Source organism: Acinonyx jubatus, chromosome B2 (assembly GCF_027475565.1).
Source record: "Acinonyx jubatus isolate Ajub_Pintada_27869175 chromosome B2, VMU_Ajub_asm_v1.0, whole genome shotgun sequence".
Lineage (NCBI taxonomy): Eukaryota > Metazoa > Chordata > Mammalia > Carnivora > Felidae > Acinonyx > Acinonyx jubatus.
The window spans coordinates 137,251,532-137,266,438 of record NC_069385.1 but is presented as its reverse complement, the minus strand read 5'-3'; the positions used below and the strand labels follow the sequence as shown (position 1 = coordinate 137,266,438).

Here is a 14,907-nt window from a genome sequence, read left to right as displayed (position 1 = left end):
GGGGGGGGGGGGGGTGGGGTGGGGTGGGAAGAGAGAGAGGGAGACACAGAAGCAGAAGCTGGCTCCAGGCTCTGAGCTGTCACCACAGAGCCCGACGCGGGGCTCGAACACACGAACCGTGAGATCGTGACCCGAGCTGAGGTCGGATGTTTAACTGACTGAGCCACCCAGGCACGCCCCTTGAATACTGTTTTTTTTTTAAAGTTTTTTCTGCCTGTCTCTCACCGTAGACTTCTTTCTCCAGGTAGAGTTTACCACATTCCCATTTGAGCTATTGCTTTACTCCTCCAAATACTTTTTATCAGGGACTCGTAGGTGTTTCACACGAGTCTCCGTTCACTAGACTGTAAACCGCTTGAGAGAAGAAATTGTTTTATTTGTTGTAGCTCTAGCACAGAAGGCAAGGCCCTGAACATTACTTGTCGAATGAATGAATGAATCAGTCACTCAATCAGTCAGTCACTGAATCTGACACCTACCGTGTACCTAGCATTGTCTTAGACCCGAGGGAATGTGTAAGAAGTATAAGACATGGCCAAATCTGCTCTGATGTCGTATAAAAATCTGGCTGAGGGTTAGGACAGCCTGAGTGAGGAAATCATATTGGATTACAACCCCAAAGAAGAACCCATGAGTCCATAGTGATATCAATAAATAATTGAATGAATAAATAAACGAGGCAAAAGAATTCTCCTTACAAAAGAATTCAAGTTAATAAATACATACATGAGAGGCATCATTAGAACTCCTCGCAGTAAATGCCACAGGAAAGTTCCATGGATGGATGCTAGGATTGGTGGGCAAAAGATTAAGCAGAAACGGGATACTTGTAGCATTTTAAAGTATCTCCCTCCAAAACATTTAGTAATTACAAAAAGGAATAGGTCTCTCTACCTGGAGAATCCTCACAGACATGCCTCCACTGAGCGATCAGGGTTAGAATTACCAGGAAACCATATTTGACATTGTATGCCCCTTCACAGGAAATGCTGAGAAGGCCCCCCTGCCTCAGGCGACTGCCGTGGTGTTCTTCCCAGTCATGTGTAATCCCACTCTCCTCAAGAGAAAATATCCAACCCAGTCGAAGGACATTCTAGAAAACAGCTGACGAGTACTCTCCGGAAGTGTCATGGTCTTAACGATAAGGAAGGGTTGAGGAGCTGTACAGGTGAAAGGAGACCCAAGAGACAGGATGTGTCCATGTCGTGTGAAAGCCTAGATTGGTTCCTGAGACACAAAAAGGACATGAGTGGAAAACTGGTGACATCGTCATAAATTCTGTGATTTGGTTGATAGTGTTGACCACACTTAATATCCTATGATTATGTAAGACTTGAACATAAAGGAACGCCTAGTGTTAGGGACAAGGCAAGTGTGTACTATTTTTGCAACTGTCTATAAATCTAAATTTATCTTTGTGAAAATCTAGCTGAGGACACAACACCAATCCGCAAGAAGCAATTGCGGAACAATAGGTGACAGCGTGCAACCGAGAATCCGTGGGGGGGGGGGCACGTGAGGGTCATTGAGCGCTGAGAAGAAGGGGGCATGGTTGGGGGCACAGGGGTCAGGACAGGTTTCATAAGAGAAGCGCCTTGAGAGGAGGTGTAGAGATGACGGGGGGAGGGGGGACACACAGGGATGGGTCCAGGAGCAGGGAGAGCAGGGACACAGGCTCGAGGGAGGGACGCAGGCGACCTGGGTGGGGTAGGTGCAGAGGCTGGCCGAGGGATGTGGGTGTCATTGCTGGAGAGCAGCAGGAAAGAAAGCTGGGCCGCTGTGGGGAAGACAGAGCAGAGGGTCATGAAGATGTGGCAGACGGGGAGGTGACACAGAGTTCCAAGTTCTTGCTCCAGAAAGTGCCGCCATGAGACAGTACACATGGGAAACCGCTGACAGGGTATCCAGGTGGCTGGGATTTGGGAAAGAGGAGGCCAGGTGAGTCAGGAGTTAGAAATAGGTAATGAGACCTTGCAGATGACGATGCCCTAGAGCTGCCACCCAGAGATGGTCAACTCCACTGTAGTTTCCACCATCGCCATGGCTGGGGAGCCTATGGGCGGCGTCTCCTTCGAGCTGTTTGTAGACAAAGCAAGGGGAGAAAGGATTTGGGTATAAAGGTTCCTGCCGTCACAGGATTATTCTGGGATTTACGTGCCGGGCAGGTGACGTCACACACCATAATGGCACTGGCAGCAAATCCGCCTCTGGGGAGAAACTTGATGATGAGAATCTCATGCCGAAGCACACGGGTCCTGGCATCTCGTCCGCGGCAAATGCTGGACCCAACACAAACGGTTCCCAGTTTTTCGTGTGCGCTGCCAAGACTGAGTGGTTGGATGGTAAGCGTGTGGTCTTTGGCAAGGTGAGGGAGGGCAGGAATCTTGTGGAAGGCTGTGGAAGGCTTTGGGTCCAGGGACGGCAAGACCAGCAAGAAGGTCACCATTGCTGACTGAGCAGATCTAAAAAGTCTAACTTGTGTTTTATCTTAACCACCCGACCGTTTCTTCTGCGGCTCAGGAGAGCACCCCCTCACCCCCACCTGCTCGAAATATCCTGTAATCTTTGTGCTCTCGTGCATATAGTTCAGCAGGTTTCGTGTTTTTTCCTTACTCCCCTCCACATCTAGCTGGATTGCAGAGTTAAGTGTATGACAATGAAGTGAAAAAATAGCAGCAACAAAGAAATACGTCGTGAGAAGCAATTCGTCCGAGGCCTGGAGTGGGAGGGGTGGGGAATCAGAAGAGGAGCAGGCATCGTATCTAAAAGCATGTCAAGAGGTAGACTCCTAGAACGTCGTGATGGGTGGATGTGGGGCACGAGGAGGGAGAAGTCACAAAGATGATTCCCGGGTCAAGCTCACAGGACAGGTGCCGCTGGTGTCCGTAATTGAAATAATTCATTCAGCAGATATTTCAGTGCCTACGTTGAGGCATTCTGTATTCTAGGTAAAGGAGGATGAAGAAGAGTGTAAATGCGATGTTTCCCTATGAAACACAAGCAGGAAAGCCCATGGCTTGAGCTGGACTGAATGACTTCACAGATGACCGGCTCAGACCCACATATGGTGGTGGGGGCGGTGGGGGGGGTCGTCTCTGTCCTCCAGTTAAAAAGAAGGGAGGGGATTGCTGTCTTCCTAGCAGCAGCCGTGAACTGCGTTTGTGTGCTGAAGTTTCGAGCTCCTGCTCTTCAGGCACTATGTCTTGGGGACTTGTTTTATATACTGGTGCCCATTGAGCAGACCCTTAATTAATGTTCTCCTGGACGGGTTTGGCTATGTTATTCTTCTCTTGGGCTTGTCCCTTCTCTGTGTTTCTTAGGACGGGGTTTCTGTATCCTTTATTCCTTTGTGTTCATCAGAGACTTCACAAATTTCCACCCATACCTCAAAAATGACTATGCAAAAATGTCCATTGCTCTCACAGTTGACATTTCAGTTATGTTTCTTAAAAACTGAGCACTGACCCCCTTTTTGGTATCTATCAGTGATCAGGTTAAATAGACATTTTACTGAGAATAGGAAACTAAAGAGAAAGTTAACCCCTTTTACGGTTAACTGTAAATGGAGGTCACTTGTATCCTGGCAAGCGTGGAATTGAGGTGGTTCTGATTTGGGTCCAGAACGAAGCATCCTGTGCCACCTTTGCAGCACGTTAACTTAAGCTGCAGGTATCTTCTGAATGGCGAGAACGCTCCGTGAAATGTGAATGGCCTACGCTGTATTTAAGACATGGTTTCAATGGCAATGTGTCTCTTCATACAAATAGACATCTTGTGTGTAATGTAAGAAGGAGTTCGTCTTTTATAGAGTCGACCCTGGTAGTGGCAGAGCACTCTGCGAGGTGACCACGAGGTCCCCTCTGTGGGCCCGTTGTGGAAGCCTATACGTGCAAACTAGGAGGGTAAAGGACCTTTTTTATGTTCCTTGTGTCGACTTCAGTATTGTTTTCATCGGGAACATAGTTCTAAATTGTAATTGCAGTTCTAAATTGAATTGCGTTAAATTGTAATGGTTCTATAGGAAGGTTCCATGTACAGGTGCTTACCCTGCCCCATGAGTCTTTCCACAGCGCCATATAATACAGGCCAGTCTGCACTACCCCCTTCTCAGAGCGCCTGGTGCAATTGAGTAGAGTGCATTTCCTACGGTGGGGGTCCAGTTGTCCTTTGGTGGCAGAAGTGGGAGTCATATGCTGAGCTCAGGGAACCATTCTGGACTTATTCTCGCAAGTTGTGAGGCGAAGGCAGACAGAACCTCAGCCCGGTGACCCCGCAGCAGAGCCTCTTAGGCATTGAGAAACTTACCGGGCTATCCTTTGTCACAGAGTTCTTAGGCGCGTGTTATGCAGATTAGTTCTTTTGTTTATTTATTTAAAAAAAAATTTTTTTAACGTTTATTTATTTTTGAGACAGAGAGAGACTCTTTTATTTTTTAGGACGCCCCACGGGAAGCACGGGAAGCACGTGGTCATGTAATCTAGTGGACCTTTTACAAATGCAACAGAGAGACGAGGGTGGAAAGTGCCAGATAATTGCTGTGGAAGAAACAAGCATAGAAAGCCAAGTTTTAGGAATGAACAAAATCTGTTTAAGGTTAGATCTGAATTTAGAGTTTGTGCCGTCCCCTGTGGCATTGAATAATGAAATAAGGGGGAGACTTAACAGAGCAAGAGGTGGGTGTGGATACACATTCCTTCCTTTCTTCACTGTCTCCACTATTATCTCCCCTTTCGCATTAAAGTAAGTTAAATGAATGAGAATGAAGCGAGCAAGCTGTTTTAACAACTTTCAAGTGCTGTCACTTGTGTGAATTTTGTCATGACAACAACATGATCCTGGTTTTCTTGCCCAGTACACGTGCTTTTGCGACCCTAACCTACTCATGAAATCTGCAAATAATGGGAAAAAGACTTCCTAGGAAAGAGAAAAATGGCTGATAAAAAAAAAAATCCTGCTCTTGGCTCTGTGGGTGAGGCCCTGAGATGCCCAGAGTCTGGTTGGCTGAGCAGGGCACTTAAAGTAGGGTTAATGATGTAACTAGTTTACTTACCCAGTTCCCCAAGTAGATTCGATGGAAGGAGAGGGGTTTCTCATGTTTTAAATATATCAACCACAGTGAAGGAAGTAGAAAACTGGAAGCATTAAAACGGCTCAGCAGTGTGGGGCCATTCATTTTAGAGAGACACCATCTGCGTAGATTTTCCAGGGTAGGTCGACATAAAGGACCTTTTCCTGAGATGCAGCAAAGCAGAGAGGACACGGAGAGCAAGAATGTGGCTTTCCAACACCCCAGCTTGTCAGAGTTCACTTCCGGTGTTCACAGGTGGGGGTGGAGACCTCCACCTGGCGATGATCCCCAGACCCAGGGTCTTTCCATCTTATGGCTCAGCCGTTCCCTAAGGTCAGTGGGAGACCAGAAGGTTCCTCTGCAGCCTGTTTGACCAGCAGTTGTGGGGAAAGTGAGGCAGTGAAAGATCTCGCTGGAGGCTTGTTACGCTCTCGTTCATGTTCCCTTGGCCAGATTTAGTCAGGTGGGCACACCTAACCGCGGGGAATGCCGGGAAATGCCACCCTAAATGCTTGGGAGGTCAGGGAAGTGTGTGGAACACTAACCAGCCTCTGCCACAGCTGGGTACCTTCTGGAGCCTGATGTCAGCCTTTACATCCGGTCCAGCCGTGCCCTGGGGGCATACCTGCATTGAGTACCGGATATTTCCAGGACACCCCACCCCTGTCCTGGGAAAATCGGGGGCCTGCTGAGTCGGTGTGTCAGGACCCTTTTTTTTTTTTACATATTGTTTGAATGTTTACTTATTTTTGAGGAAGAGAGAGAGACAGGGTGCGAGGGGGGAGGGACAGAGAGAGAGGGAGACACAGAATCGGAAGCAGGCTCCAGGCAATGAGCTGTCAGCACAGATTCCCACACGGGGCTCGAACTCGTGAACCATGTGTGAGATCATGACCTGAGCCCATGTTTCATGGACGCTTAACCCACCGAGCCACCCAGGTGCCCCAGGACCCTTTATCCTTCACACCGTCTTCCTCTGAATACACATTCCCTGATGTCATCTTCAGTGGTGGAGGGAAGGGGGACGGAAAGAGCAAGTAATCACGAGTGGCCCCACATGGAAAGACGAGGAAGCTTCTAAACACGGCCACTAGAGGATGGCATCCTCACCACCATCCTGGGCTTTATCTGTGCCGATTGGTGAGGAAACCGCTTCTACCTAAGTTCTTCGAACTGCACCATCTGGGAGCCGAGTCCTATTAACATAACTAAATTCCAAAGGAATTCCTGAAATCATCTCAGTCCTTCCAAATGTCCCAGTGTCTGTGTTCTGTCCTCAGGGCTGCGTTGTAGCCCCATTCTGCTCTCCGGAGCTTGTATCTCCCACCAAACTCTGAAACAGGTGTTTACTGAACTGAACTATTGGTAAGCTTTTGATGTCACATGACAAAAAACAAGAAGGGGAGTTTGAGGAAGGGGGGTTGGGTTAACTATATAAAATTATTTCGGTGCTCTATTACATAGGTTGGGATGAAGTATTTAGATGGGGGGTTGGGGCAAAGTTGGCGGGTGGGAGGAAGTGTATACAGAGAGGAAGGCAGGGGCACCTGGGCGGCTCAGTCAGTTAAGCGTCCGACTTCGGCTTAGGTCATGATCTCACAGTTCATGGGTTCGAGACCCACATCGGGCTCTGTGTTGACAGCTCGGAGCCTAGAGCCCGCTTCGGATTCTGTGTCTCCCTCTCTCTCTGCCCCTCCCCAGCTCACACTCTGTGTGTGTGTGTCTCTCTCTCAAAAATAAACATTAAAAGCATAAATAAATAAATAAATAAATAAATGAATGAATGAATGAATGAATAAATAAATAAATAAATAAATAAATAAATAAATGAGAGAGGCAGGCAGATGCCAGAAAAACTTAGGAAGTTCCAGGTCAAGAAGAAGAAATGTCCTTCTTCTCCCCGACCTGCTCTTGATTCCTGTACCTCCTGTTCCCTGCCCGCCACAGGAACAGCTTGCTTGAGAGCTGTCAGTACCGAAATTTGTCTGCATCACGGGCTTAATAGCTCTCGTTTGCCTTCCTACAAAACCGAGCACTATTTATAAGCTTTGCTTCTCTGAGAAAACGAGTTTGGGGTTCCAACCAACTGACTTACAAATGAACTTTCTGTACACAGCTCATTCATAAATTGAGGACTGCTTGTACTGGGCTGGTAACCCAGAGATAACATTTATCTGTGCTTTATCAGTATGGGCTTGTCAAGCTAACTTATGTTTACTATTCTCTGCATTCGTTTTCATGATAGCCTTGCTCTTAAAATTTAATACTGTATGTTTGGAGAAACATTTCCTTTGGAGGTGCCTCAACTATTCTTGTGAATTGGAATGGTGATTTCATTTTATCTACCAATTTATCTTTAGTAGGATTCATGGCTATGAAAATCTTTTGTGCAGGGAGTCTGTAAATTGTAGAAAAATTGAGAACGATTTAAAGGAAGTAGGGGAAAGAAAGAATTCTTTTCTTGTATTACCCCGGGTTGTCAGATATCTTGCAATGTAATTACTGTGTTGGTTTGTAAAGGTTAAAGAACACTGAAGTTTATAATTCCCTTTTGTGTATGTGTTCCACGCGTACAGGGGAAAAATCTGACACATCAAAACAACATGCCTTAACGTAAAAGCAAAAGTTCTGAGCATTTTATGGTTTGTCGACACATAGACATACATAATTCGTGGATTTTTATATTTGCTTTTACAAATACCCGATGAGTCAGTTATTTGTTCATGGAGCCAATTTGCAGATTACAAACTTTGTTTGTTGCAAATCTGTTTGTAGGTGTAATGCATGCACAGAGCTGTTCTTGGTGGCATCATATTGTAATGCAAAAAGGTAAAAACCCTGGTCTTAGAGATGCTCCTTCTTAGGAAGCGTACAACCCATATCCAAGTAAAGAATTCTGCTCTTAGCAGAGCAGCTGACAGAATATGATCACAGATGTTACGGATGCTGTTCTGTTAGAAAGCAGAGATAGAATGCCTAGGACAGGGCAAGATTGTCATAGATTGTCAAGGTGATGTGCTGCTGTATTAAAAAGAATACTTTGTTCCCCCCTCACAATGCACCCCTGCAATGGTAGGAAACTGTTTCGGCTCTTAATCTGCTTTGCACTTGAGGCTCAGATTCCGATACTGGTGTAGTTAAAATTTAGTGACTAGCAGTCATGTTTAATGGTCTTCCCCTTCTGTTTAAAACCGTACTGTGGCCCTGGCTAGAAACATTTCCTTTTAGTTTCAAGTTTATGTATTCTGTTGTATCTTTGGCTGATTTTTCTTTCCTGTCAAAACTATGAGAATAATTTTGATGTCATGATCTTCCTGCCCTCTCCAGCCTGCAATCACTTTCCCCCAAATTGTCCTTGTAGATTTCAGGACACTTTTATATTAAATGATCAGTCATTGACTAATACCTTTGAAAGGATTTTACAGAAGCGGAACTGCCAAGCTGTAGTTTAACACAAAGAAGCCCCCGTGAGCGTGAAAGAAAGCCCTTTATGAACTGTAGAGTAGTGCGGAAAAGTCAGGCATTATAATTAAATACTGTCAGGTTATTACTGAGCATTGACTGTCAAAACATGTAAAAGACAACGTATATTTTCCCATAGGTACACTGCTTATAATGTTTTGAGAGTAGCTAGAAGTTACTCCAATACTATAAGGGAGTATCTGGCAGGGAAAGAAGGGTGAGGAATCCAGAGTTTTAAAAGGCCAACAAAAATCATTAATTAAGGGAGAACTCTTGAAGCTACCTCTTTAAGACCCCACCGGAAACCTGATATCATCTGAATTTCTCCTCCTTATCCAAACAAAAGCAGAATAGGAGCTTGCACTTCTTTCTGGATGCAACAACATGAAATGCTGAATGTTAGAAGAGAAATAATTAAGTTTAATGGATTTCTGTTTTATGACCAGCTCAAGTTTACAGCTTTCTAGATATCTGGAGAGACGCGAAAGCTTTATTGTTGTTATTCACCTTAAATCTTATATAATCTGCTCTTAATTTCCAATGTCATGAAAAATACTTTTTCTCTCTTTCTGGACACTTTGCCCCCCCCCTCCTACCCCCCCCCCCCCCCAGCGCCCTGCCAGAGAAAAAGAACCTGCAGTTTTTAGCAGTGATACTGCTTGGATTCATTTGTAGATGAAACATACCAAGTGGGGTGGGAACTTCTTCATGAAAATTGGGCCCAATGGGCTATGTGACAGTCACTGAACATGCTTGTCTTAGTAGAAATTTATCTTTTACAGCTGACACGCCATTGAGCAGAGTAACCTGTTATAAAACGTGGCACTTAATCATTTGTGTTGTGTCTTCAGCCCTGAACATCAAAGCTGAAACATATGAAGAGACGTTCTTGACCTTTAAAGAGACTTCATTAACCCTGTGTATTAAAATGGTTTTCAATGAAAGTCTTTGAGAAATGCTTTCGTAGTTGATTTCTGGAATGCGCGGAGAGTAAAGGCTGTTTGTGTGTATGTGTGGGGGGGGAGGAGTTGGGGGGGTCAAAAGCCAACATTACCCAGAGACCTTACAGAGTCCTGCCGAAATAATAATAATTGTTGTTGTTACTGTGATGATGATTATTATTGCAAATGAGTAAATTGGCATTCTGATTTCTTAGTTTGAGTATTCCCTGAAAATCACTGTTGCCTCGTGTGGAAAAGGTGGACTTCCTGGAACCAATAATATTATGGAGGTCGCGGTGCAGGCAGTTATTGGCGTGTTTATCAGATAAACCAGACATCAAATGGGCCATGGGCTGTGCTTCTTCAGTACATTATCCTGGCAATTTTTGTTCCCTGAAGAAAATCATGGTGCCTGTTAACCAGAGTAGTTTGGAGAAGGCATGGCTTTTAGGTACCCCGTTCCCATGATTTGGAGAAGCCAGAAGGCAAGGCTCCAGAGCACCCCCTCAGTATTTTTTCATAAGCTTTAAACTGGGTATGAAAAGGCCTGTCCACTTCAAAGCTTTTGCCTGGGAAGATCAAGCAGAGATTGATTTTTAGCCACTGTGCTCATGGGGGCACAGAATGCAGTAGTCAGGATTGAAAGAAGCAGATAGAAAGAAAAAGCGAAGTAAGCTCTCGGGCACCCGCCTGACAGTGTCTCCAGAGGAAAAGGATCTATATCTTCTGATATTCATAGTTAAAGAAAGGGCTGGAATTCTACCTTGCGTATGCTCTACCCATCAGGACCTCCCCCCCCCCCCCCCCAGGGAAGACAAATATTCTTTATTCAGGAAATGGGAAGCAGGAAACGTTAAGGGCTGTCCGGCAGGTCGTTTTGCTACATTCACAGAGTTGTGCCTTTGTCACCTGCCCCCAAAGGAAACCTTCTAGACATTAGCAGTCACTTCCCCTTTTCCCCCAAGCCTTCACCCCCAGCTCCTGACAACCACCCATCTGTTTTCTCTCTTTGTAGCTTGGACTCTCCTAGACATTTCGTATAAATAGAATCACACGGGATGTGGGCTTTTGTGCCCAGCGTCTTTCACTTAGATAATGTTTCCAAGCTCCATCCTCACGGTGGCAGGTAGCAGGTCGGTGGCTGGTTTCTGCAGCCCTTCCTTGCTCTGACTGAATAATATTCCCCTGATAACCATTGGAAGTGCTTCTACTTTTGGCGTTACACGAATAATGCTGCTGTGAACGTTCCCAGACTAGCTTCTGTGTGGGCATGTTTTCATTTCTCTGTGCAGCTTACTTTTTTTCCAAGTTTATTTACGAAAGAGAGCGTGTGCACCATGCAGGGGGGGAAGGGGACAGAGAGAGAGGGAGAGAGAGAATCCCAAGCAGGCTTCCGACACGGGACTCGATCTCATGAACCGTGAGATCATGACCTGAGCCAAAATCAAGAGTCGAACGCTTAACTGACCGAGCCACCCAGGCGCCCCATCTGTGTTGCTTAGAAGACATTAAATGGGGGCGCCTGGGTGGCTCGGTCGGTTAAGCGTCCGACTTCGGCTCAGGTCATGATCTCACGGTCCGTGAGTTCGAGCCCCGCGTTGGGCTCTGTGCTGACAGCTCAGAGGCTGGAGCCTGTTTCGGATTCTGTGTCTCCCTCTCTCTCTGACCCTCCCCCATTCATGCTCTGTCTCTCTCTGTCTCAAAAATAAATAAACATTAAAAAAATAAAAAAAAAAAAAGACATTAAATGATTTTTTTTTTCCTTTTCATACATCGGTTTGCTTCACTACGGTCTCTTCTTATCTATCTCACTCTCCTCAAAATAATTTTCCTGAAGAAGGTGGTTGTAGAACAGCAAGAACCTCAATTAATTTGTTTACTAATCACCAACCACCAGACTCTCTCCTAAGCACCCCACATGTGTTCCGGCATTTCTCAGATGGCCTTACTTTCCAGACACCATGGAGGGGGTTTTGACGGGCTCCGGGCTCCCCTAAAGCCTGAAGCTGTGCAGCCGGGTTGTGGGAGGAGCTCGGATTTGCACCCGTATCCATTGCTCTCTTAATCGCAGAACTCTCTGCTGCCTTCCTCATCATAAGATTAACCCACCTGTTCAGGCACCTGTTCACCTCTCAGAGCGTTCTTTTCATGAGCCTCCCTCTGACTTGGCCGTGGAAAGTAAGAAATGTGGTTCAAGACTCTTTATCGGGTGCCCCCCCCCCCCGTTCCTTGACAGAATGACCACTTCCCTCTTTGTTTGAGTGAGGTGCTCAGTTCCAGCCTGGCTCTTTTTTTTATTATTACATTTTTTAATGTTTATTTATTTTTGAGAGAGAGAGAGAGAGAGAGACAGAGACAGAGAGAGAGAGAGAGACAGGATCCAAACTGGGTTCTGGTGATAACAGCACAGAGTGGACTCGAACTCACAAACCAAGATGAGATCATGACCTGAGCCGAAGTCGGACGCTCAACCGACTGAGCCACCCAGGGGCCCCCACTCTCTGTCTCCTCACCTTAACCTCACCTCCTTCGTGCCAGTCCCACAGCTCGAGCGTTCCAGTGGGTCTGACCTCCAGTATCAGATACGCCACACCAGATACCCAAGGCATCAGGAGCTCAGAGGAGTCTTTTTGGAGGCTACCCAAGAGTTTATAGAATTCTTTCGATTTTAGGCTTTCAGCAGTTTCTCTAAGTCATATACAAGCTACACTAATTCTCACTCCCGTTCCCTCCTTCATGAACGTGGAAGAGAACATAAAAATGTCATTTGTCTCATCTGTAGGAGAGGATAGATTTTGGACTAAAATAAAGTTGGGGGTTACCTGTGAATTTCAGCAACCCCTGCGCTCATGGCTGTCATGGCTAAGGAGGCATACAGGGGAAGCCTTGCCCGCTCTTTTGTGAGGATAGATGTGCGTCGAAGGGAATCCGAACGTTCCACTTGACAGAAGAGGTTACCAACAAATGGATTTGCTACAGGCTCCGCGAGAGAGGTGAAATGAGGAGTTTTGGTGGAGTCTGAAACCCTTCGCTTTGGCCGGCCCGTCACTGCTCACCAGGCTGTTCTGCCTGAGTGCACAGGGCTCCTTCGGAAGGGAGTCGGAGAGGGGACGGGTGGGTACAGAAGGTGGGTCCATCCTTCTATCTTTACCCTCCTCTCCCCATCCCCTTAGAACGAGCACATTAAGGGACTGTCTGGTGAATTCACTACAGTGTTTATCAGGACATTTTTACAGCTGTTTTGTTCTGAATTGAACCGATGGCCAATGAGAGACTTAATAATTCAAGTGAGTAGAAATAGGCAAAATTGGTCTGTTTTGTATCCTGAGGATAAATCTAAACAAACCTACCTAGTTGGGACGCGTCCAGCTGTCGCAGCAGCCCCATTTGAATGAATTATGAATGAATTGTGAAAATCCATCTGGTCTTGGAGGGTAGTCCTGCCCACTCTGGAGGTACGGGGGGCGCCGGGGTGGGGGAGGGTGACCTTACAAAAGCCCCACATGTAGGAAGCTCCACGAAATGCATCTGTTTTGCAGAAGTTGAATTGGTCTCCTGTATGGTCACTTGGGAGGACTTTTGTATAACTATGTTTTTCTTAAATATGCCTATATTAAAAATAACCCCCAGATCTCTTGAAAATTAGATCCCATATTTTGTTCATTTCGTATCCGTGTCCTTGCCACACCTGTTTTCTTTCTTTTAACCACAAATTTGTCTTAAATCACTAAATGTATAGAAGGGGCACAGTAGATGTCCACAGAAAACTAAGTCTCTTGTTTCTGTCTCCAAGGCATCCAAATTCGCTCCTGGAAGCAAGCTCCATTAACATTTTCTTTCTTACCATTACCGTTATTTTGAAATACCGTTCGGATTATTTTATAACTATATAAGCAAAACTGGGTTCTTGTTTTTTTAAACAATGTTTACACCATGCAAACTATTCTGCTCTTTGCCTTTTTTTTTTTTTTAACCTAACTGTGTATCCTGGAGTATCTTTTTGTTAGAACGTAGAGAGTAGCCTTATTCTTTATAATATCTAAATTGTATTCCATTGTATGGTCCTGCCACACTTTATTGAGTCCCACATGGACGGACTTCTGCGTGTTTCCAGTTATCTGCTACTATGAACAAAGCTTCGGTGAATTACTTTCTATAAATAGCATTTGATATGTCAGCAAGGATCTCTGGAGGAGAAATTACTCAAGTGGAATCAAAAGGAATGTGCAGCTTTAATTTTGGTAAACCTTGCCAAATTGCCCTCCAATTTGGCGCTCTGTACCAATGCGTGCTCCCACTAGAGCTGCGTGAGTGTGCCTTTTCTCCACAGACAGTGTGATTAAACTTTGTGGTCTTTGCCAACCCAAGAGGTGAAAAAATACTATCTTTTAGTAGCTTTTAATGTGACTTTGCTCATTATAGCGATGATTGAATATGTTTTCACATGTTTAAGTGCCATTCTCATTTGCTTTTCTGAAAAATGTACGTTCACATTCATTGCGCGTGTTTTACTGGGTTTTTGGTCTTTCCATCGAATCGATTTTTAGGGGCACTTAGGAGCTCAAGAAAACTAGTCCTTTTGTCTTGTACTTTTTTTATTTATCTGTTTCTTTTTTTGACCTATTTTTTTTTCATGCGGGATTTGTTTTTAAAATTATGTTGCCTTATCAGATTTTTTTTTGTTTTTTTGGCTTTTAACTTTTTGATCTACTTAGGCCTTCTCCAGTCGAACATTATATTTAAAAAAAATGGTCTCCTGGGTTTTTGCTGAGTATTTTTTAAGTCATACCTTTTATTGAGGTATAATCCATGTACCATACAATGTACTCTTTTAATGTGCACTAGTTAGTGGTTTTAGTGCATTTACAGAGTTATGTAACCATCACCACAATCTAATTTCAAAACGTTTTCATCGTCCCTCAAAGAAACCCCGTCCCCATCAGCATACCCCATCCATACCCTCCCTCCCCAGCCCTCAGTAACCACTAATCTGCTTTCTTCATTGGTTGTGCCTATTTGGAAGCCTTCATATAAGGAGAATCGTATCACATTTAGTCCTCTATGACTGGCTTCTTCTACTTAGCATCATATTTTCACGGTGCTTTCTAGGATTTTTACGTTCCTCAGTAGCATTTAATTGTTTTTCATAGATCTTGCCTATTTCTCGTCCAGTTTATCGTCTAGGTACTTTATGTTTTCGCTGCCATGAAAGGTGGGGACATCTTTTTCCTGGCTGTCACTGAGGAAGGCTACTGAGTTTTGCATGTGACTTTTGTTAATTACCTTACGGGATTCTCTAAGGGTCTACCATTGCTGTTCAGCTGGCTCGCTCAGATTTGCAGCCACAGCATATGCAAGTAATGCTTCTACTGCCTCTTTTTCCGATTTTCTACCCCTTTTGTTCTTTCTCCTTGACAATCGAATTGGCTAACTCCA

General features: G+C 45.0%; 1 protein-coding gene and 1 pseudogene across 18 annotated transcripts in view; both read left to right on the top strand.

The window, feature by feature from the left end:
* ATXN1 (ataxin 1) overlaps positions 1 to 14,907 on the top strand; it is a 415,717-nt gene that overhangs the window by 170,916 nt on the left and 229,894 nt on the right. The window lies entirely within an intron of this gene.
* Positions 1,549 to 3,071, top strand: LOC113593944 (peptidyl-prolyl cis-trans isomerase A-like; annotated as a pseudogene).